Source organism: Pistacia vera, unplaced genomic scaffold (assembly GCF_008641045.1).
Source record: "Pistacia vera cultivar Batoury unplaced genomic scaffold, PisVer_v2 Contig461, whole genome shotgun sequence".
Lineage (NCBI taxonomy): Eukaryota > Viridiplantae > Streptophyta > Magnoliopsida > Sapindales > Anacardiaceae > Pistacia > Pistacia vera.
The window spans coordinates 1338354-1358347 of NW_022196292.1; the positions used below are offsets into that span (position 1 = coordinate 1338354).

Here is a 19994-nt window from a genome sequence, read left to right on the forward strand (position 1 = left end):
GAACTATGACTTTGATGGAGAACTTTGCATCTTTGAGCTTCCTCTCCAAGTTCGTTCGAGACCCTAACACTAAGATTACATCCAAAACAGGAAAAAGATGCTATTCAATATATGCACATAGTACTCTCATTTTTAAGCAAACCAGAAGAGCATGAGGAGAATATAAGTTTTAAAAGCATAAGGTTTAGAGTGAGGAATATAATACTCCCCTTCGTAATAATACTTCACTGAAAGTGATCATGTAATCATGGAATAATGTTTTAGGGACTGATGTCATAAATTATGGCTGTCTAGGTATATATAAATCAGATTGAATTTTATGGTAATTCCATTCGAATCGTCTATATGGTTGGAACTACTGTTTAGAAAAAATGAAAAAGATAATTGATCTGGCAAAGGGCCAAGATGGTCACTTTTAGTAACATACATGTTCTATAATCAGTTTTTGCATTCTCCAGGATATTTTTTTGTTCCTCTGTGAACAAAAAAACCTGTTGTTTAACATTCGTACTCATTTATCATCACTAGGAGCTAACTTATATGTGCTTTAAAAAAGACAAAAGGTGAAATAATCTAAGTAAAAGTAATGAAGACGAAACCTCGCTGCAGCCAAAAATCCAAGGGATTCATCATTTCCAGACCATTGATATGATGCTGTTAACAAGAATGTGGCACAATGGACGTTAGCATACTGAAAACATAAATGCAAAGTAAAATCCAAAAGGGAAAGGTGACAATCAATTACCAGATAGCGAGAGCACTGGAAACCTCAGCATTTGTCATGTTTCCTGTTAGAAGAATCAAGATTGTGTTGTACCATAACTCTACACTGTCAAGGACAACAAAACTAATTCAACTTACAAGATATACAAGTAAAGAAAAGCAAAACTCATATATTTAAAAACAACAATTACATTATTCTGTGTAGACACCACGTACAAGGACACTCTGAAACAGAGACTGCTGATATTTCAAACTTTCTAAATTTTGTCATTACAAGACAATCAATTGGAAATATCTAGGTAGCCACTCAGAGCCGAATCTGTCGAGAGACATAATAAAAAATGGGAGAACTCATGATGATCAACAAAGGACACAAAGAATTACGAAGCATCCCCTGATCAACTAAATAACAACGACAATATAAACCTACTGTAAAAATAAAATAGTTTTAGCTTTAAAGTGCATTCAACTGATTCAGCCATTCAGTTATTGAAGCCAGACTTTTTCATACCAAAAACTTCATCCAAAAGACAATAAGATGAAGAACTTACAAATCATGACACCAGATGACAGAGAAAGCTTCATACAGGCCAAAGATCTTGAGAGCCAAAACTGAGAAGCCTTTCCATGTTTCTTGCAACCACCACACATAATGAACAGAAGTTGACCAGATCTGGAATCCAGTATGCCATAACTGCCGATACCATTGCTCTGTGATTCCAAATTTATATTTCACGGTCAAAAGCCAAGAAAGAAGCAGATGAATTGACACGAAGTTGCCGCCAAGTAGGAGATAATCTTGTTCTTGCTTTGTGCTTGTAGGAACATTTGGCAACTTAGGCTCAATGAAGGCAAACATCACAGGAATAATCCAAAGAGAAATGATTCCTGCCACTTCTGTAATATGCTCTTCGGCCGAAAGCCTAATAGTGGAGTAGTAAGAATAACAAGGGTAGAAGAAAGATAGAGGAAATGAACAAGACTATCCATGATCTTTGAAGATATACTCCCATCATGTGGTATTGTTTTGCACCATATGATTGCCCACACAAAGTTTCCAATGCACTTGCCATGCCAACTGCACATTGAACTTAAAAACATCAACACCATAGAAAATAGAAGCAATAATAATTAGATCACACCATAGAAGATCATCAACTGAAATTTCCACTGACTAGTGACTCTATTAATTCATGAATGTTCTTCTAAGGCTAATAAGTTAGAATTCATCAAAATTAATAGAATTTCATAACTACTTAGGAAACCTAATATGGTCACAGGGCATCCACTGGACTCCTTTCTGTCTCATAACAGTCTTGATCAATATGTGACTCCGGATCATCAAAGCATGCATAGATTGCCTAGATTATTCAAAATGGCAATTGTCATGTATTTGGGGGAAGGATTACCATTACTCAAATTCATATGATTGGTTGGTATAATGAGATGACAAGGAATTGGCTGCATCAAATTCTGGGAAGCAGGCTGTTGCTTGAAATCATTTTGGTCTGCAGACTGAGATAACGAGTTTTTCTATAGCTGTCCATAAAGCCAATTTTAGGTATTATGTATTTAAGTTTCATTATTGTCCATCAAACACGAGATGATGCATGAGCATCTCCCATTGTGATATTTCTTACTTTAAGTACGACAAAAATGACCAAAAACAACAACGTTCTATCAACCGAAACATCAAGAATGAAACTAATGGAAGAACATACCATATGCCATTTGAAAACCTCAACGGACAGTAACCACAAGTGAATAAGCAGCCAGCTCAGTTGGACCAATGTGCCCAACAAAGCTTGACTGATAAGTTTATCCCATACGTAGAAAATCTTGTGAAATCGCAGGACCGGCGACAATCCAAATCTTTTTGGTCTCAATCCACACCTTGTCCATGAGCTTTACTTCCTCACAACACTCCTTGTCTCAGAAGCTTCTCTTGAATTCTCTCCATTTCCACAACCAGAATTGAGACCTTCTTCAGCTGTCAATATAAACAGAAGTTAAAATATTAATAACTACACCTTGTCAGTAAAAAAAGCAAAACTAAGCGAGTAGAATAGTAGACAGCATCCGATTGCAATTTTTTTGCTCTCTACGTAGAAAGTTTTTCTTCTGTAGGATCTTTCTATTATAATGTTGGATTGTTGAATAATGGTACTCTATCATATCATCATTATTGTTGAATAGAAGCTATGGAATTTTTATTAAGTAAAAAGTGTATGATTCCCACAATACTAAGAGTATAAGTCTCATTCAAATCCGCATGAAAGCTTACACTAACAGACAAGCACGAACACTTGTCAATTTCCAAATCAACAACCACCAATATTCTAGATGAACAATATAGACCAATGAAATTAATATGATACACAAAAACAACTTTGAGAGAATCACTATAATGTAGAAGAAAGGATAATGTGGGAATCTACAAAGTTCAGAGTATTGGTACATAATGCAATTATTTCAGTGGATGGTCAATAAGGTCCCTTGCGGCACAAAGTTAATATTGGTCTCAATAAAATAAGGCTTATGCAAGAAGTTCCTCAACTAAAAGTACCTTTATAATGATGTAATCTTTCAAGAAATCATTTTAAATTACAATTATTATTGCTGTTTCCAAAACCATTCTTCAGAAAACCTTAATGGAAATGACTTTAGAAGGAGATATTTTAGAACTTCCATCAAATGGTTTTCTGATTGTTCAACGTATCAAGAATCCCACATGAAACCACCAACATATTACAGTTACGAAAATTAGAGTACTGAAATCAGCAATAATAGAGTATATCAAATTATAAGCTCATACCCAATATAATAAATCCTCTTCCTAGAAACATCAGATAAAAGAAACTTAAAAAGTGAAATTCAGCCATCTCTTAAAAAATAATAATAAATAAATAAAGGCAATTTAGATTTAAGAATAAATGTGTCAATTCAGTCCATTTGGCATAAGAGAAAATGAAGTGAGGTATTTTTTCTCCATAAAACAACTCACCAAGTCACCAATCAAATCAAAACTCAATAGCTTTTCAATATATTTCCTTAAATATAGTGAGATCAATCATATTTACCAGTTCTAGCATTCTTAACATTTATCTATAGGACACAGTATGCTACAAAGTACATTAGTACAAATTAAAGAAGAGATAATTGCACTGGGTTTTGAAAAAATTACCTATCAAACATCCCAGAACTTTTATTCTTGCGAAGTACAAAAAGGGTTCTTTCAGAATAAATAGCTATGACCAAAGAAAAGTAAGAGTAGTTACAGCCTTCATAAGAAAAGAGAGAGAGGCAAGAACACTCACAAGAGTCTTTATGCAGCACGAACAAACTTTCAAATTCTTACTGTAGAGAGTATCCAGCTTTATAAAAAGAATAATGCAAAAGCAAAAGAGAAATGGTGCGGTGCCCCACTTATTGCCATGTATTACAATTTGCGAATAACTACACTAATGATTAATTAATTTAAAGATACCTGTTGCATGGAATATTGTGTTATTGTAACGCAACTTTACATGAATATGGCCTGGACGGGACCAACGGTTATTTGCTGTGCACAAAATTACAGATGACCCTTGCAAAAGACCCAGAAGAAATTCCCTTTAGTACACAAAGATCTAAAAGTAACACTTTCATCCCTAGATTTCAAATAGACTATGTCTGAAAACTAAAATGGATGACAAATAAGCAAATTTTCTAATTCTAGTGTACATTATCAAATTTATCTCGACCACACTTAAAGTGTATACTTGATTTCTGTTATAATGCCTTGTCTTCACACATGGAAATGAAAAAGACAGATAATTAAAAAAAAAAAACCTGTGTTTCAACTAGTGAGTCTCGCTGTTATAGAAACGCTCGCTAACCCATTCCATTACGATAACGAGGGTCACGTATATTCAATATTTCTACTTTTCTAAAAGGCATTTTGACTTTTCAAATTGCCTAAGTCTATAATCCCTTTCTCTCCTCTTTTTTTCTTCTTTCTATTTCTCCCCATCTTCGTTGTTGTTTCCCCTTCACCCCTTATCGTTGCTATCCGCTACTGATCTAGTATGTAGTAGCACCGCAAGGCCAAATCTGGCTTCCCTAGTACCGCCAAGCAGATTTGGCATCGAAAGGCGTCACTAAAAGCTTGACGTTGATTGCAGCCTCTAGTGATGCCGAGGATGGTTCAACTTGGGAAGCGTCGTGAGGCCCCTAGGCCTCAAACTTGTCGACGACCCCAGGCTTCTAACGGTGTCGCTAGATAGCCTAAAACTGCTAGAGTGGCCATTGGGGGAGATGTTTAGGGTTAGGAGGGTAAAAAGGTAATTTCCAATGTAAGGATTTCTATCAACGATTTTTACATAATATGGACTAGATAGTGTTTTCTATAACAACGGGGCTCATGTAGTTGATACACACGGGCTTTGTAATTTCCCTAAAAAAAAAGGAATAAAACTAAACTAATTAAAAGTTCATAAAACTAAGACTATTTAGAAAAAATTTGTATATATACTATAATTAACAAAATTTTGATAAATCACTATCTCACTTATAAACATATAAGAAGAAAAAAAAAAAAAAAAAAAAACCAAAATTCCTCCTTATATTCTTCCCTATGAAATAGAAAGTAGTCATCACCACTCTCGCTCAAATCCAGAAAGTTCTGCCACCAACATCACATATTATACTTATTTAACCCCAAACACAAACAAATTACATCAAAACCCAAAGAAAGCAATCAACAACCAGCGCAACAGAATGGAAAATGAACAACAAAGCTACCATTCAACAATTCTAATCTCTAAAAACAACCAAAATGAATGAATAAACCACCACAAGTACAAAGAACTCCAGCATTAGAAATTAAAGCAAAGACAAATCAGAAGAATATAACGAAGAACTAGCTGAAAACATTGCCACTATCACCTCCTAATTCAGCAATCCACCACCACGAGCCAAACCCCAATATCGAAATTTTGTCAATGTGGCCGGATTGTTTCTGTATAACAAATGGACTTCTGACAGTAGGAGGTATCCATGCCATGTGGCATCTTCGGCTTGGCGGCCCTGTGACGGCTACGGAAGACTTGGTTTGGGTTATTTTTATAATTTCCTATATGAAATTACCATTATATTGTAAATCACAGGGGTGATAGTGTTAAAATCAGATATTTCTGGACTCACAGAAAATCATCCACTTCTAAAGGGTGACTATGAAGTTTCCCGCACACGTGTAGCCTGTTAATATATTGATAAAAGTAAAGTATTATTAAATTATATATATTACCAAGATTGTATTTTATTGAATTTCCCGATAAAATTTATGGTAGATACTTTTTCTTGAGAGCACCAAGTGCTAATGCAAGAATCAAATAAAAGTGCTTTCTATACATAAAAGTACTTGTAAAGAAGAATAAAGCTTGTGATTTGGTATTGTTTAAGGTGTTTACTTTAAAAACTTTGGATTAAACTTTTTTTTAAAATTTAGAGGACCAAGTGATTAAACACTTTTCTCTTTATATCTTTTTTTTTTCAATGTTTTTTAACTTTAACTAAACAAGATAAGTGTGGAAGAGAGTAAAAAGAAGAAAGGGAAGTCACTTAAAAAATAGGGTTATGCAAAACCGGGTACCCGCTCCAGTTTTGACCAAAAACCGGGTACCCGAATATTTGGGTACCTCTAAAAATGTACCCGTAAACCGAATCGGTTTTAGAATACCCGGTTTTGTGGGTACCCAAAAATTCGGGTCACAAACCGGGTATTCGATTTTGTTACCCGAATTTCATTAAAATCAGTAAATTACACAGCAGATTAGCAGAATGTAGAATTATATCACTTTGAAATTCATGTGTGTCAATCTTAACTATTATTCAACAATGTCCAACACAAATCATTGAACCATACTAATCAAACACATTCCAACAAAAAAGTAATCTCTAAACCATTATCATATATTCCCTAGGACCAATTCTTTTGATGCAGATCATATTGGAAGAATGGAAACAAATTACTTTCTTCAATTGAGCACCGATTTTGAGTCTTGACAAAATAGATCACAGGGGAATCTATCCTGGTACAAACCAAAAAGAAAATTCTGCATAATTTCATTCCAGCAGTCCTATATATACAGACTCAAGAAATTAGCACAAAACTTCTAATGATTGAAGCAAATAATAAATTTATATGGACCACAACCACATCTAATCATATATATTCCAAAGGATATAGAAATGTAAAACTTAAATCTTATTCGTGTAGTATCATTAGTTGCCCACAACATCAACTTTTAATTTAATGCCTTAAATACTTAAGATTTAATATACGCCAAATCAAATGTAATACTACAGCAAACATACTTAAGATTTAATATAATTAAGAAATGAAAAATGTCTTTTACATTTAAATATTTAATCCACCAAACATAATACTGCAGCAACAAACACTTGTACAAAATGGCAAAATGCCCTAGAATTACACCAGCAAAGAGCAAACTTATACAGCAGTACCGTAGAGCTGGCCAAGAGAAATTGCAAGTTGAAGTATGTAGATGTATGACTTTCCTTTAGCTATAGCAATCCTACAGAAAATCAGTTACCATTAGGACCATCATTCGTATGGAGTTTCAGAAAATAAAATCTGATTTTGTGAAGTGAAATGAAGTCTTACACTGCTAGAAGACTAGCAGGGCCCTCCAGAACTGCAGTTAGTCCTTCAACAACAACAACTCCTGCATCTTTTGCCACATATCAATCACCTTTGCTGTATTCTTTCCCTAGCAACTTTCATTTATGAGTATCATCCACAAAAGCACTTATGGTTCAAGAGCAATCTTAACTGATTTTATGCCAATTTTCATAGATGAAAAGAAAGAAATGACTTACAAACTTCAGCCAGCCTCACTACCACCCATAAACTAGCATCACGACCATCAAAATTAACACTACAATTTAAAGTTTACTCATCATTATAAGCACAACCCAACAAACTTTACTCATCAATATAGGCAATTCAATTAAAGTAAAGTGTTAATTCATCATTTGAAAAAGGATTTGCATATTCTACCTTTTACGGGCTGCACCAATACAAAATTCATAGAGATGGTATGAATCATCAATCATATGTAGATGACCATGAATACGAGTACTCTCCAATGCCGTAGATGAAAATTCTACATAAAGATTGGAAATAACATTATATAAGTAATGGTACAAAATGGAGTCAATAAGTAAGATATAAGTTATAATTAAATATTAAATATATGAAACTAAAGCAAAAGTTTTACCTGACTCAATTTCCAATAATTCCTCCAAGCTCTCCTCAACAAGAAATGGTACACGTGTAGCCCGAATCCAATCCTACGCACAAATAAGAGCCTCCACTTTCTTACGAGTAAGAGAGCTACGAAATGGATCTAAGACACGACCCCCTGTACTAAAAGATGACTCAGATGCAACAGTGGACATAGGCATAGCCAAAACATCGCGTGCCATCAAAGAGAGAATTTGATATCTTGCTGAATTTATCTTCCTCCAACTCAAGATATCAAAGTTGTCATTCTCGTCTTCAAGGCTTTCCCGTAAATATTTATCCAACTCAGATTTTGGCTCCAAAGCACGTCGTCCAGGCCTTTGTTGATTAAACATAACCTTCATAAAGACTTTTGGATCAACATTTGCATCAGTAACATCAATCCTTGCTGTAACTTGAGATTGCTCACTTGACTGCGCACTAGGACAAGCCTTATGCAAACTGTATTCCTCAAATAAATAGAACAAAGTGTCATTCACTTTTTTTTTTCAACCTCTCAGCATCAACATCATCATACGCACTATCAATAGCCCAATATGCATATTCTAACTTATGCCTAGGATCCAATACCACTGCAATGAATATCATTAAGTTGATATTATCAAGATTTGCCCAATATTTATCATGTTTTGCTTTCATCTTAGTTGCCATTAAACGTAAGCCATGATCACTACTGTTACACCATGTATTAATCTTCAATGCAATGCTATATATCGCTTCCATGTATCCATTAGAGGTAACATAAAGAGAGCCATACACTTGTAGAGTAGTGTCATAAAAAACCTTCAGAAAAGGCAACAAATATCGAGCATAATCCCAATCAGTAATTGTAGGCAAACCCCTTGACCTTTCCCCGACAGTAAGCTCATCTTCATACTAAGGGTCTTGGATTTCCAATAACTCAAATGCTCTCTGAAATTTTAAAGTCACTTCCAACATCAAATAAGTGGAGTTCCATCTTGTTTCTACATCAAGAACTAGAAGACTTTTAGTCTCCAATTTTTCTTGCTCCACACACTCCTTAAACCTTTGTAATCTTGCTGGAGAAGATCTCATATACCTCACTGCAGAATGAATCCTAAATATTGAGTCATCTAGCTCTTTTAACCCCTCTTTAACAGTTAGACTCAATAAATGCGTAGAACATCTNTATGTTAGAAATGGATAAGTGTTAAAATTACTTCGGTTTATACATTCAATCTTGGTTTAGAAAAATTTTCTTGGTTATAGATGATGTTATAGCACATTAGAAATTATTTTATAATTTAGTTTTTCTTTTAATTGTTTGGTTATGACTTAGTTAAACATCTTATTTTTTAATATTACTAGATTATGTTATTCTGTCTTTTTTTATTTAGAACATTAATAATATATACTACTAGTTTATTTAATTGTAATGCTATTTATTTTTAATATACTTATTTATATAGTTTATATTTAAATAAATTAGGGAAAGGGAATTCTCTTCCTATGTGGAGATTCCCCACCCCACCCCGTTTAAATTATTTGGGAAATAGAGTGGTTAATACTGAATAGGGACCAAAATCCTAAGTGGAGTGGGGAATAGAGGCCTCCCGCCTCTATTTTAAAACCCGGACCAGATTGGCTGGTCAAATCGAGACCCGACAGCCTATCCAGTCTAGTTCAGGTTCCAGGGGGTTTTATAATATTTTTTAAACTTGTAAGGATTAATGGAAATTTTTTGGGGGTGCTTTTGAAATATTTCAAAATTTTAGGGATAGTTTGAATAAATAAAATTCCAGGATCTACTTTGCAATTTTTAGGGGTATTTTTGTAATATACTAAAATTTAAAAGATTAAATTATAATTTTTAAAAATATTTTTATTGATGACATCACCGATCCAACTAAACCTGTGACTCGGTCACCTTATCGGGTCTTACAAGGGGTTGGGTTTTAAAATATTGCAGCTACCGTGTCCCCACCCCTGAACCGTCCCACTGCCATCCCTACGAATATATTGCAACTAGAAGTAATGCTACTTAAGCCGTGTAATTGCATAGACTATTTGTTGAAGTACAAACAAAAACAACCTACAAATATTTGCTGTCACTGATCAGCAATTGGGTTGACAAAAAATCCAATTTTTCACAGCAACGATTAACATATTGCGTTAAATAAGATCGTAATGGAATTTTGTTTTTTTAGTACTCAAAGTTCTCAAGCTTAAAGGAAAGTTGGGCACAACCATGAACATTAATTCTTGAGAGGACTGCTTGAATCCACAAGAAAACAAAAAATCCAAGACAAAACAATTCACAAAGGAACCATAAAGAAAATCTATTAATAAGCCATGAACCTTGGGGCCGTGAAATTTTCAAAGTATGTTTATAGCGTCCCCAATCTGTGATTTCACAAAGTGCAGGCAGTGTTGACACGCTGTGACGTGCAACGGTGACCAACTACCACGGGCGACGAGTCGCCAGCCAATTTTCATTTTTAAAATCATAAACTTATATATTAAAAAGATTTACCAAAAATACATTTTCCCATTGAAACATGAATCAATCTTTTCCTATAGCACGAATGCCACACGAGTTGACCTTGACATATGTTATTGTACGATCTAAATGTAACGAATATATCGAAGAAATTTTATTAGGAGAGTATCTTCAAAAGATGATTACAATTTGATGAAACCATAAAATATAGTACTACATGTAAAGTTGAAAACAGAAGCAAATTCCGGGACCCTCATTCTCGAAGAGTATTGGCAAGGCAAGAAGCTAAACTTCCCTCTTGGCATTGATCTTCTGATTCTGCCATGGACCACTTGCTAACACATTACGAGCTATAGTCACCTGCAGAGATGCTATTGTTTATGAATTAAATTACGTTGAGAAAAAATTTATGATGTAATTTAGCACCGACATTTACATAAACCAAAAAGACAAGTGGAAAGATGATATAATACCTGTTTATCCCAGTCATTTCTGCAGGTGATAATAATAAGTACTATCGTTTGAACAAATGTCCCTAACAACATTCCCATCCAAACACCCTACGAAACAAATTATCGTCCTTAGCAATTTATATTTCATGTTATTTAGAACGAAAACGGCATCTGCATACGTACAACTGTCATTTCAATAACATATATAACTAGCTACTTACATTAATGACCTGAACCAAGCAGTAAAGCATTTAATTATCAAATTTAAAGATAAAAGGATCTAATCTGAACAATAAAAATGATAAACTCACTTTGACTCCGAAATGAGCAACATAACCAAGCAAAACTCCAACGGGAAGCCCAACCAGGTAGTAGCAGATAAGTTCACGTATGCTACAATGCTTGGCCACCCAGCACCAACAGAAACTCCTGCTCAGAATTATATTTTCTGTTACATATATTTATTCTTAGGTTTGAAGACAAAAATTGCCTGGTGGTCCCAATATTTGGTATTCCCTTCTTGAGAAAAAAATATCACTAGAATATAGCCATCAGTTACAACTACAGGTGCGAATTATCACAAAATAAAAGCCATAACTAAAAGGTAAACATTACCAGAGAGCACAGGTTGAACACTGTTCATAAGTATAGAGAAAGCCAACATGGTGATAGATCGCAACTACGCTAGCCCCCTCATGGCTATTAAAATATGTATGCAATACGTCCCTTAAGGAGTAGGAAGAACACAAATAGCACTAGTCCATGATAAATGACGTGAGAACTATGACTTTGATGGAGAACTTTGCATCTTTTGAGCTTCCTCTTCCAAGTTCGTTCGAGACCCTAACACTAAAGATTTTACATCCAAAACAAGGAAAAAGATGCTATTCAATATATGCACATAGTACTCTCATTTTTGCAAACCAGAAGAGCATGAGGAAAATCAAGTTTTAAAAACCATAAGGTTTAAGTGAAGGAATATAATACTCCCCTTCGTAATAATACTTCACTGAATTCAGTGATCATGTAATCATGGAATAATGTTTTTAGGGACTGATGTCAATAATTATGGCTGTCTTTAGGTTATAATATAATCAGATTGAATTTTATGGTAATTCCATTCAGAGTCGTCTATTGGTTGGAACTACTGTTTAAAGAAAAATGAAAAAAGATAATTGATCTGGCAAAGGGCCAAGATGGTCACTTTTAGTAACATACACAGTTCTATAATCAGTTTTTTGCATTCCCCAGATATTTTTTGTTTTCTCTCTGTGAACAAAAAAACCTCCGTTTGTTTTAACATTCGTACTCATTTATCATCACTAGAGCTACTTATATGTGCTTTAAAAAAGACAAAGGTGAAATAATCTAAGTAAAGATAATGAGACGAAACCTCGCTGCAGCCAAAATCCAAGGGATATCATCATTTCCAGACCATTGATATTGATGCTGTTAACAAGAATTTGGCACAATGGACAGTTAGCACATACTGAAAACATAAATGCAAAGTAAAATCCAAAAGGGAAAGGTGACGAATCAATTACCAGATAGCGAGAGCATCAATGGAAACCTCACATTTGTCATGTTTCCTGTTAGAAAATCAAGATTGTGTTGTACCATAACTCTACACTGTCAAGGCACACATAATACTAATTCAACTTACAAGATATACAAGTTAAAGAAAAGCAAAACTCCATATATTTAAAACAACAATTACATTATTGCTGTGTAGACACCACGTACAAGGACACTCTGAACAGAGACTGCTGATATTCAAACTTTTCTAAATTTTGTCATTACAAGACAATCAATTGGAAATATCTATGGTACCACTCAGAGCCGAACTGTCGAGACATAGTAAAAAAATGGGAGAACTCATGATGATCAACAAAGGACACAAGAATTACGAAGCACCCCTGATCAACTATAATAACCAACGACAATAAACATACTTAAAAAATAAAATAGTTTTAGCTTTAAAGTGCCATTCCAACTGATTCAGCCTATTCCGTTATTGAAGACCAGACTTTTCATTACCAAAAACTTCATCCAAAATGACAATAATGAAGAACTTACCAAATCATGACACCAGATGACAGAGAACTTCAATACAGGCCAAAGATCTTTGAAGCCAAAACTGAGAAGCCTTTCCATGTTTCGTTGCAACCACCACACATAATGAACAGAAGTTGACCCAGATCTGGAATCCAGTATGCCATAACTGCCGATACCATTGCTCCTGTGATTCCAAATTTATATTTCACGGTCAAAAGCCAAGAAAGAAGCAGATGAATTGACACTGAAGTTGCCGCCAAGTAGAGATAATCTTGTTCTTGCTTTGTGCTTGTAGGAACATTTGGCAGCTATAGGCTACAATGAAGGCAAACATCACAGGAATAATCCAAAGAGAATATTCCTGCCACTTCTGTATATGCTCTTCCTGGCCGAAAGCCTTCAATAGTGGAGTAGTAAAGATAAACAAGGGTAGAAGAAAGATAGAGGAAATGAACAAGACTATCCATGATCTTTGAAGAATACTCCCATCATGTGGTTTGTTTTGCACCATATGATTGCCCACACAAAGTTTCCAATGCACTTGCCATGCCCAACTGCACATTGAACTTAAAAACATCAACACCATAGAAAATAGAAGCAAATAATAATTAGATCACACCATAGAAATCATCAACTGAAATTTCCACTGACTAGTGACTCTATTAATTTCATTGAATGTTCTTCTAAGGCTAATAAGTTGAATTCATCAAATTAAGATATTTCATAACTACTCTTAGGAAACCATTAATATGGTCACGATGGGCATCCACTGGACTCCTTTCTGTCTCATAACAGTCTTGATATCATATGTGACTCCGGATCATCAAGCATGCATAGATTGCCTAGATTATTCAAAATGGCAATTGTCCATGTATTTGGGGGAGATTACCATTACTCAAATTCATATTAGATTGGTTTGTATAGAGATGACAAGGAATGGCTGCATCATTCTGGGAAGCAGCGGTTGCTTGAACATCATTTTGGTCTGCAGACTGAGATACGAGTTTTTCTATAGCTGTCCCATAAAGCCAATTTTAGGTATTATGTATTTAAGTTTCATTATTGTCCATCAAACACGAGATGACCATGACGCATCTCCCATTGTGATATTCTTTTACTTTAAGTACGACAAAATGACCAAAAACAAACCGTTCTATATCAACCGAAACATCAAGATAAACTAATGGCAAGAACATACCAGTATGCCATTTGAAAACCTCAACAGACAGTAACCACAAGTGAATAAGCACCAGCTCAGTTGGACCAATGTGCCCAACAAAGCCTTGCCTGATTAGTTTACCCATACGTAGAAAATCTTGTGAATCGCGGACCGGCGACAATCCAAATCTTTTTGGTCTCAATCCACACCTTGTCCATGAGCTTTACTTCCTCATCAACACTCCTTGTCTCAGAAGCTTCTCTTGAATCTCTTCCTCCATTTCCACAACCAGAATGAGACCTTCTTCAGCTGTCATATAAACAGAAGTTAAAAATATTAATAACTACACCTTGTCAGTAAAAATGCAATAACTAAGCTGAGAGAATAGTATGACAGCATCCGATTGCCAATTTTTTTTGCTTCTATACGTAGAAAGTTTTTCTTCGTGTAGGACTTTCTATTATAATTGTTGGATTGTTAGAATAAATGGTACTCTACATATCATCATTATTGTTGAATAGAAGCTGATAGAATTTTTATTGAAGTAAAAAGTGTATGATTCCCACAAACAAAGAGTATAAGTCTCATTCAATATCCGCATGAAAGCTTACACTAACAGACAAGCACAACACTTGTCAATTTCCAATATCAACAACTACCAATATTCTAGATGAAACATATAGACCAATGAAATTAATATGATACACAAAAACAACTTTGAGAGAAATCACTATAATGTAGAAGAAAGGATAATGTTGGGAATCATACAAAGTTCAAGTATTGGTACATAATGCAATTATTCTTGGATGGTTCATAAGGTCCTTGCGGCACAAAGTTAATATTGGTCTCAATAAAATAAGGCTTATGCAAGCAAGTTCCTCAACTAAAAGTACCTTTAATAATGATGTAACTTTCAAGAAATCATTTTAAATTACAATTATTATTTGCTGTTTCCAAAACTCATTCTTCAGAAAACCTTAATGGAAATAGACTTTAGAAGGAGAATTTTTAGAACTTCCATCAAATGGTTTTTGATTGTTCAACGTATCAAATCCCACATGAAAACCACCAACATATTACAGTTACGAAAATTAGAGTACTGAAAATCAGCAATATATAGTATATCAATTATGCTCATACCCAATATAATAAATCCTCTCCTAAGAAACATCAGATAAAGAAACTTAAAAAGTGAAATTCAAGCCCATCTCTTAAAAAATATAATAAATAAATAAAGGCAATTTAGATTTAAGAATAATGTGTCAATTCAGTCCATTTGGCATAAGAGAAAATGAAGTGAGGTATTTTTTCTCCATAAAAACCAACTCACCAAGTCACCAATCAAATCAACTCAATAGCTTTTCATATATTTCCTTAAATATAGTGAGATCAATCATTATTTACCAGTTCTAGCATTCTTAACATTTATCTATAGGACACAGTATGCTACAAAGTACATTAGTACAAATTAAAAGAAGAGATAATTGCACTGGGTTTTGAAAAATTACTTATCAAACATCCCAGAACTTTTATTCTTTGCGAAGTACAAAAAAGGGTTCTTTCAGAATAAATAGCTATGACCAAAGAAAAGTAAGTAATGTAGTGTACAGCCATTCATAAGAAAAAGGAGAGAGTGCAAGAACACTCACAAGAGCTCTTTATGCAGCCACGAACAAACTTTCAAATTCTTACTGTAGAAGTATCCAGCTTTATAAAAAGAATACATGCAAAAGCAAAAGAGTGAAATGGTGGCGTGCCCCACTTATTGCCCATGTATTACATTTTTGCGAATAACTACACTAATGATTAATTAATTTTAAGATACCTGTTGCATGGAATATTGTGTTTATGTAACGCAACTTTACATGAATATGGCCTGGACCGGGACCAACGAGTTTTTTGCTGTGCACAAAATTACAGATTGACCCTTGCAAAGACCCAGAAGAAATTCCCTTTAGTACACAAAGATCTAAAAGTACACTTTCATCCCTAGATTTCAAATAGACTATGTCTGAAAACTAAAAATGGATGACAAATAAGCACATTTTCTAATTCTAGTGTGTTCACATTATCAAAATTTAATCTCGACCACACTTTAAAGTGTATTACTTGATATTCTTTATAATGCCTTGTCTTAACCACATGGAAAGAAAAAGACAGATAATTAAAAAAAAAACCTGTGTTTCAACTATAGTGAGTCTCGCTGTTATAGAAAACGCCATGCTAACCCCATTCCATTACGATAACCGAGGGTCACGTATATTCAATATTTCTACTTTTCTAAAAGGCCAATTTTGACTTTTCAAATTGACTAAGTCTATATCTTCCCTTTCCTCCCCTCTTTTTTTCTTCTTTACTTATTCTCCCCTCTCCCTCTTCGTTGTTGTTTCTCCCTTTCACCCCCTTATTTATGTTGCTACCCGCTACAATCTAGTATGTAGTAGCACCGCGGCCAAATCTGGCTTCCTAGTACCGCCAACCGATTTGGCATCGAAAGGCGTCACTAAAAGCTTGACGTTGATTGCAGCCTCTAGTGATGCCTAGAGGATGGTTTCACCCTTGGGAAGCGTCGTGAGGCCCCTAGGCCTCAAACGGTTGTCGTACGACCTCCAAGGCTTCTAACGGTGTCGCTAGATAGCCTAAAACTAGCTAAGTGGCCATTGGGAGATGTTTAGGGTTAGGAGAGTAAAAGGTAATTTCCAATGTTTAAGGATTTCTATCAACGATTTTTAACATAATAGGGACTAGGATAGTATTTTCTATAACAACGGCTCATGTAGTTGATACCAATGTTTTAAAACCCGCCCGGCCCAGCTGGTTGAACCGTTCAACCAAGACCCGAAGCTTCAACGGGCCGGTTTTAATTTTTTCCTATTCACCCAATACCCTGGATTTCCGGTGATAAGGCGAACAATTAACTGTCGAGATGTTGGGGCTTTTAAAGAGCTATTTCCGGTGAATGTATGGTGGTGAAAGATTTGATTTCCGGTGAGTAAATCGACCGAAAATCGAACAAAACTGGCAGCGGCAACGATGAGATTTTTTCGGCGATTTACGAGTAACGGGGTGGGGTGAGGGGGGTTTTGGTCGGGAAGAAAAGGGGAGTATTCTGGGATGATGGAAGGGTTGTTGTTGCCGGAATCGATGGGATCTGGCCTAAAATGCCGACGTTGACGTCGGTGAGATCTGGCCGAAATCGAACCTATTTCGGCCAGTATCTTGGGTATTTTTGATGGAAATGGGCTCAAGACGATTGGGGTTGCATCTGGGGTGTCGCTGCCACTAATCATCGCCGTCGATTTGCAATTGGGGTGTGTTTGATAATTTCAAACCTATATAAACTTATGGAATTTTTAGGGGTATATTTGCTGAATTTTAAATTTTTTATCAACCGGTTTGACCAGCGGTCACCTGGGACCCAGAAGTTTTTGTCGGGTTTCACCCCGGGTTTGGTTTTAAAACATTGGTTGATTCACACAGGCTTTTGTAATTATCCCTAAAAAAAAAGTCATAAAACTTAACTATTAAAAAGTTCATAAAACTAAGAACTAATTTAGAAAAATTTGTATATATATATAATTAACAAAATTTTGATAAATCAATTATCTCAATTATATTAAAAAAAAAAAAAACAAAACAAAACCAAAATTCCTCCTTATATTCTTCACCATATGAATTAGGAATGTATCATCCCCACTCTCGCTCAAATCCAGAAAGTTCTGCACCCACACACATATATACTTATTTAACCCCAAACACAACAAATTACATCAAAACCCAAAGAAAGCAATCAACAACCAGCGCAACGAATGGAAAATGAACACAAAAGCTACCATTCAACAATTCTAATCTCTAAAAACAACCAAAATGAATGAATAAACCACCACAAGTACAAGAACTCCAGCATTAGAAATTAAGCAAAGACAAATCAGAAGAATATAACGAAGAACTAGCTGAAAACTTGCCACTATCCCCTCCTAATTCAGCAATCCACCACCACGAGCCAAACCCCAATATCGAAATTTTGTCAATGTGGAGATTGTTTCTGATAACAAATGGACTTCTGACAGTAGGAGGTATCCATGCCATGTGGCATCTTCGGCTTGGCGGCCCTGTGACGGCTACGGAAGACTTGGTTTGGGTTATTTTTATAATTTCCTATATGAAATTACCATTATATTGTAAATCCCAGGGTGATAGTGTTAAAATCAATTTTCTGGACTCACAGAAAACATCCACTTCTAAAGTGACTATGAAGTTTCCCGCACACGTGTACCTGTTATATATTGATAAAAGTAAAGTATTATTAAATTATATATATTACCAAGATTGTATTTTATTGAATTTCCCGATAAAATTTATGGTAGATACTTTTTCTTGAGAGCACCATGCTAATGCAAGAATCAAATAAAAGTGCTTTCTATACATAAAAGTACTTGTAAAGAAGAATAAAGCTTGTGATTTGGTATTGTTTAAGGTGTTTACTTTAAAAACTTGGATTAAACTTTTTTTTAAATTTAGAGGACCAAGTGATTAAACACTTTTCTCTTTATATCTTTTTTTTTTCAATGTTTTTTAACTTTACTAAACAAGATAAGTGTGGAAGAGAGTAAAAAGAAGAAAGGGAAGTCACTTAAAAAATAGGGTTATGCAAACCGGGTACCCGCTCCAGTTTTGACCAAAAACCGGGTACCCGATATTTTGGTACCTCTAAAAATGTACCCGTAAACCGAATCGGTTTTAGAATACCCGGTTTTGTGGGTACCCAAAAATTCGGGTCACAAACCGGGTATCGATTTTGTTACCCTTTCATTAAAATCAGTAAATTACACAGCAGATTAGCAGAAGGTAAATTATATCACTTTGAAATTCATGTGTGTCAATCTAACTATTATTCAACAATGTCCAACACAAATCATTGAACCATACTAATCAAACACATTCCAACAAAAAGTAACTCTAAACCATTATCATATATCCCTAGGACCAATTCTTTTATCAGATCATATTGGAAGAATGGAAACAAATTACTTTCTTCATGAGCACCGATTTGTATCTTGACAAAATAGATCACAGGGGAATCTATCCTGGTACAAACCAAAAGAAAATTCTGCATAATTTCATTCCAGCAGTCCTATATATACAGACTCAAGAATTACACAAAACTTCTAATGATTGAACAAATAATAAATTTATATGGACCACAACCACATCTAATCATATATATTCCAAAGGATATAGAAATGTAAAACTTAAATCTTATTCTTGTAGTATCATTAGTTGCCCACAACATCACTTTTAATTTAATGCCTTAAATACTTAGATTTATATACGCCAAATCAAATGTAATACTACAGCAAACATACTAAGATTTAATATAATTGAAATGAAAATGTCTTTTACATTTAAATATTTAATCCACCAAACATAATACTGCAGCAAACACTTGTACAAAATGGCAAAATGCCCTAGAATTAACCCAGCAAAGAGCAAACTTATACAGCAGTACCGTAGAGCTGGCCAAGAGAAATTGCAGTTGAAGTATGTAGATGTATGACTTTCCTTTAGCTATACAATCCTACAGAAAATCAGTTACCATTAGACCATCATTCGTATGGAGTTTCAGAAAATAAAATCTGATTTTGTGAAGTGAAATGAAGTCTTACACTGCTAGAAGACTAGCGGGCCCTCCAGAACTGCATTTAGTCCTTCAACAACAACAACTCCTGCATCTTTTGCCACATATCAATCACCTTTGCTGTATTCTTTCCCTAGCAACTTTCATTTATGAGTATCATCCACAAAAGCACTTATGGTTCAAGAGCAATCTTAACT

General features: G+C 34.8%; 2 pseudogenes; both read right to left on the minus strand.

Moving 5' to 3' along the window:
* Positions 1–741: 741 nt before the first annotated feature.
* Positions 742–4610, minus strand: LOC116145441 (annotated as a pseudogene).
* A 6136-nt stretch (positions 4611–10746) lies between these two features.
* Positions 10747–14439, minus strand: LOC116145442 (annotated as a pseudogene).
* Between the last annotated feature and the right edge of the window lie 5555 nt (positions 14440–19994).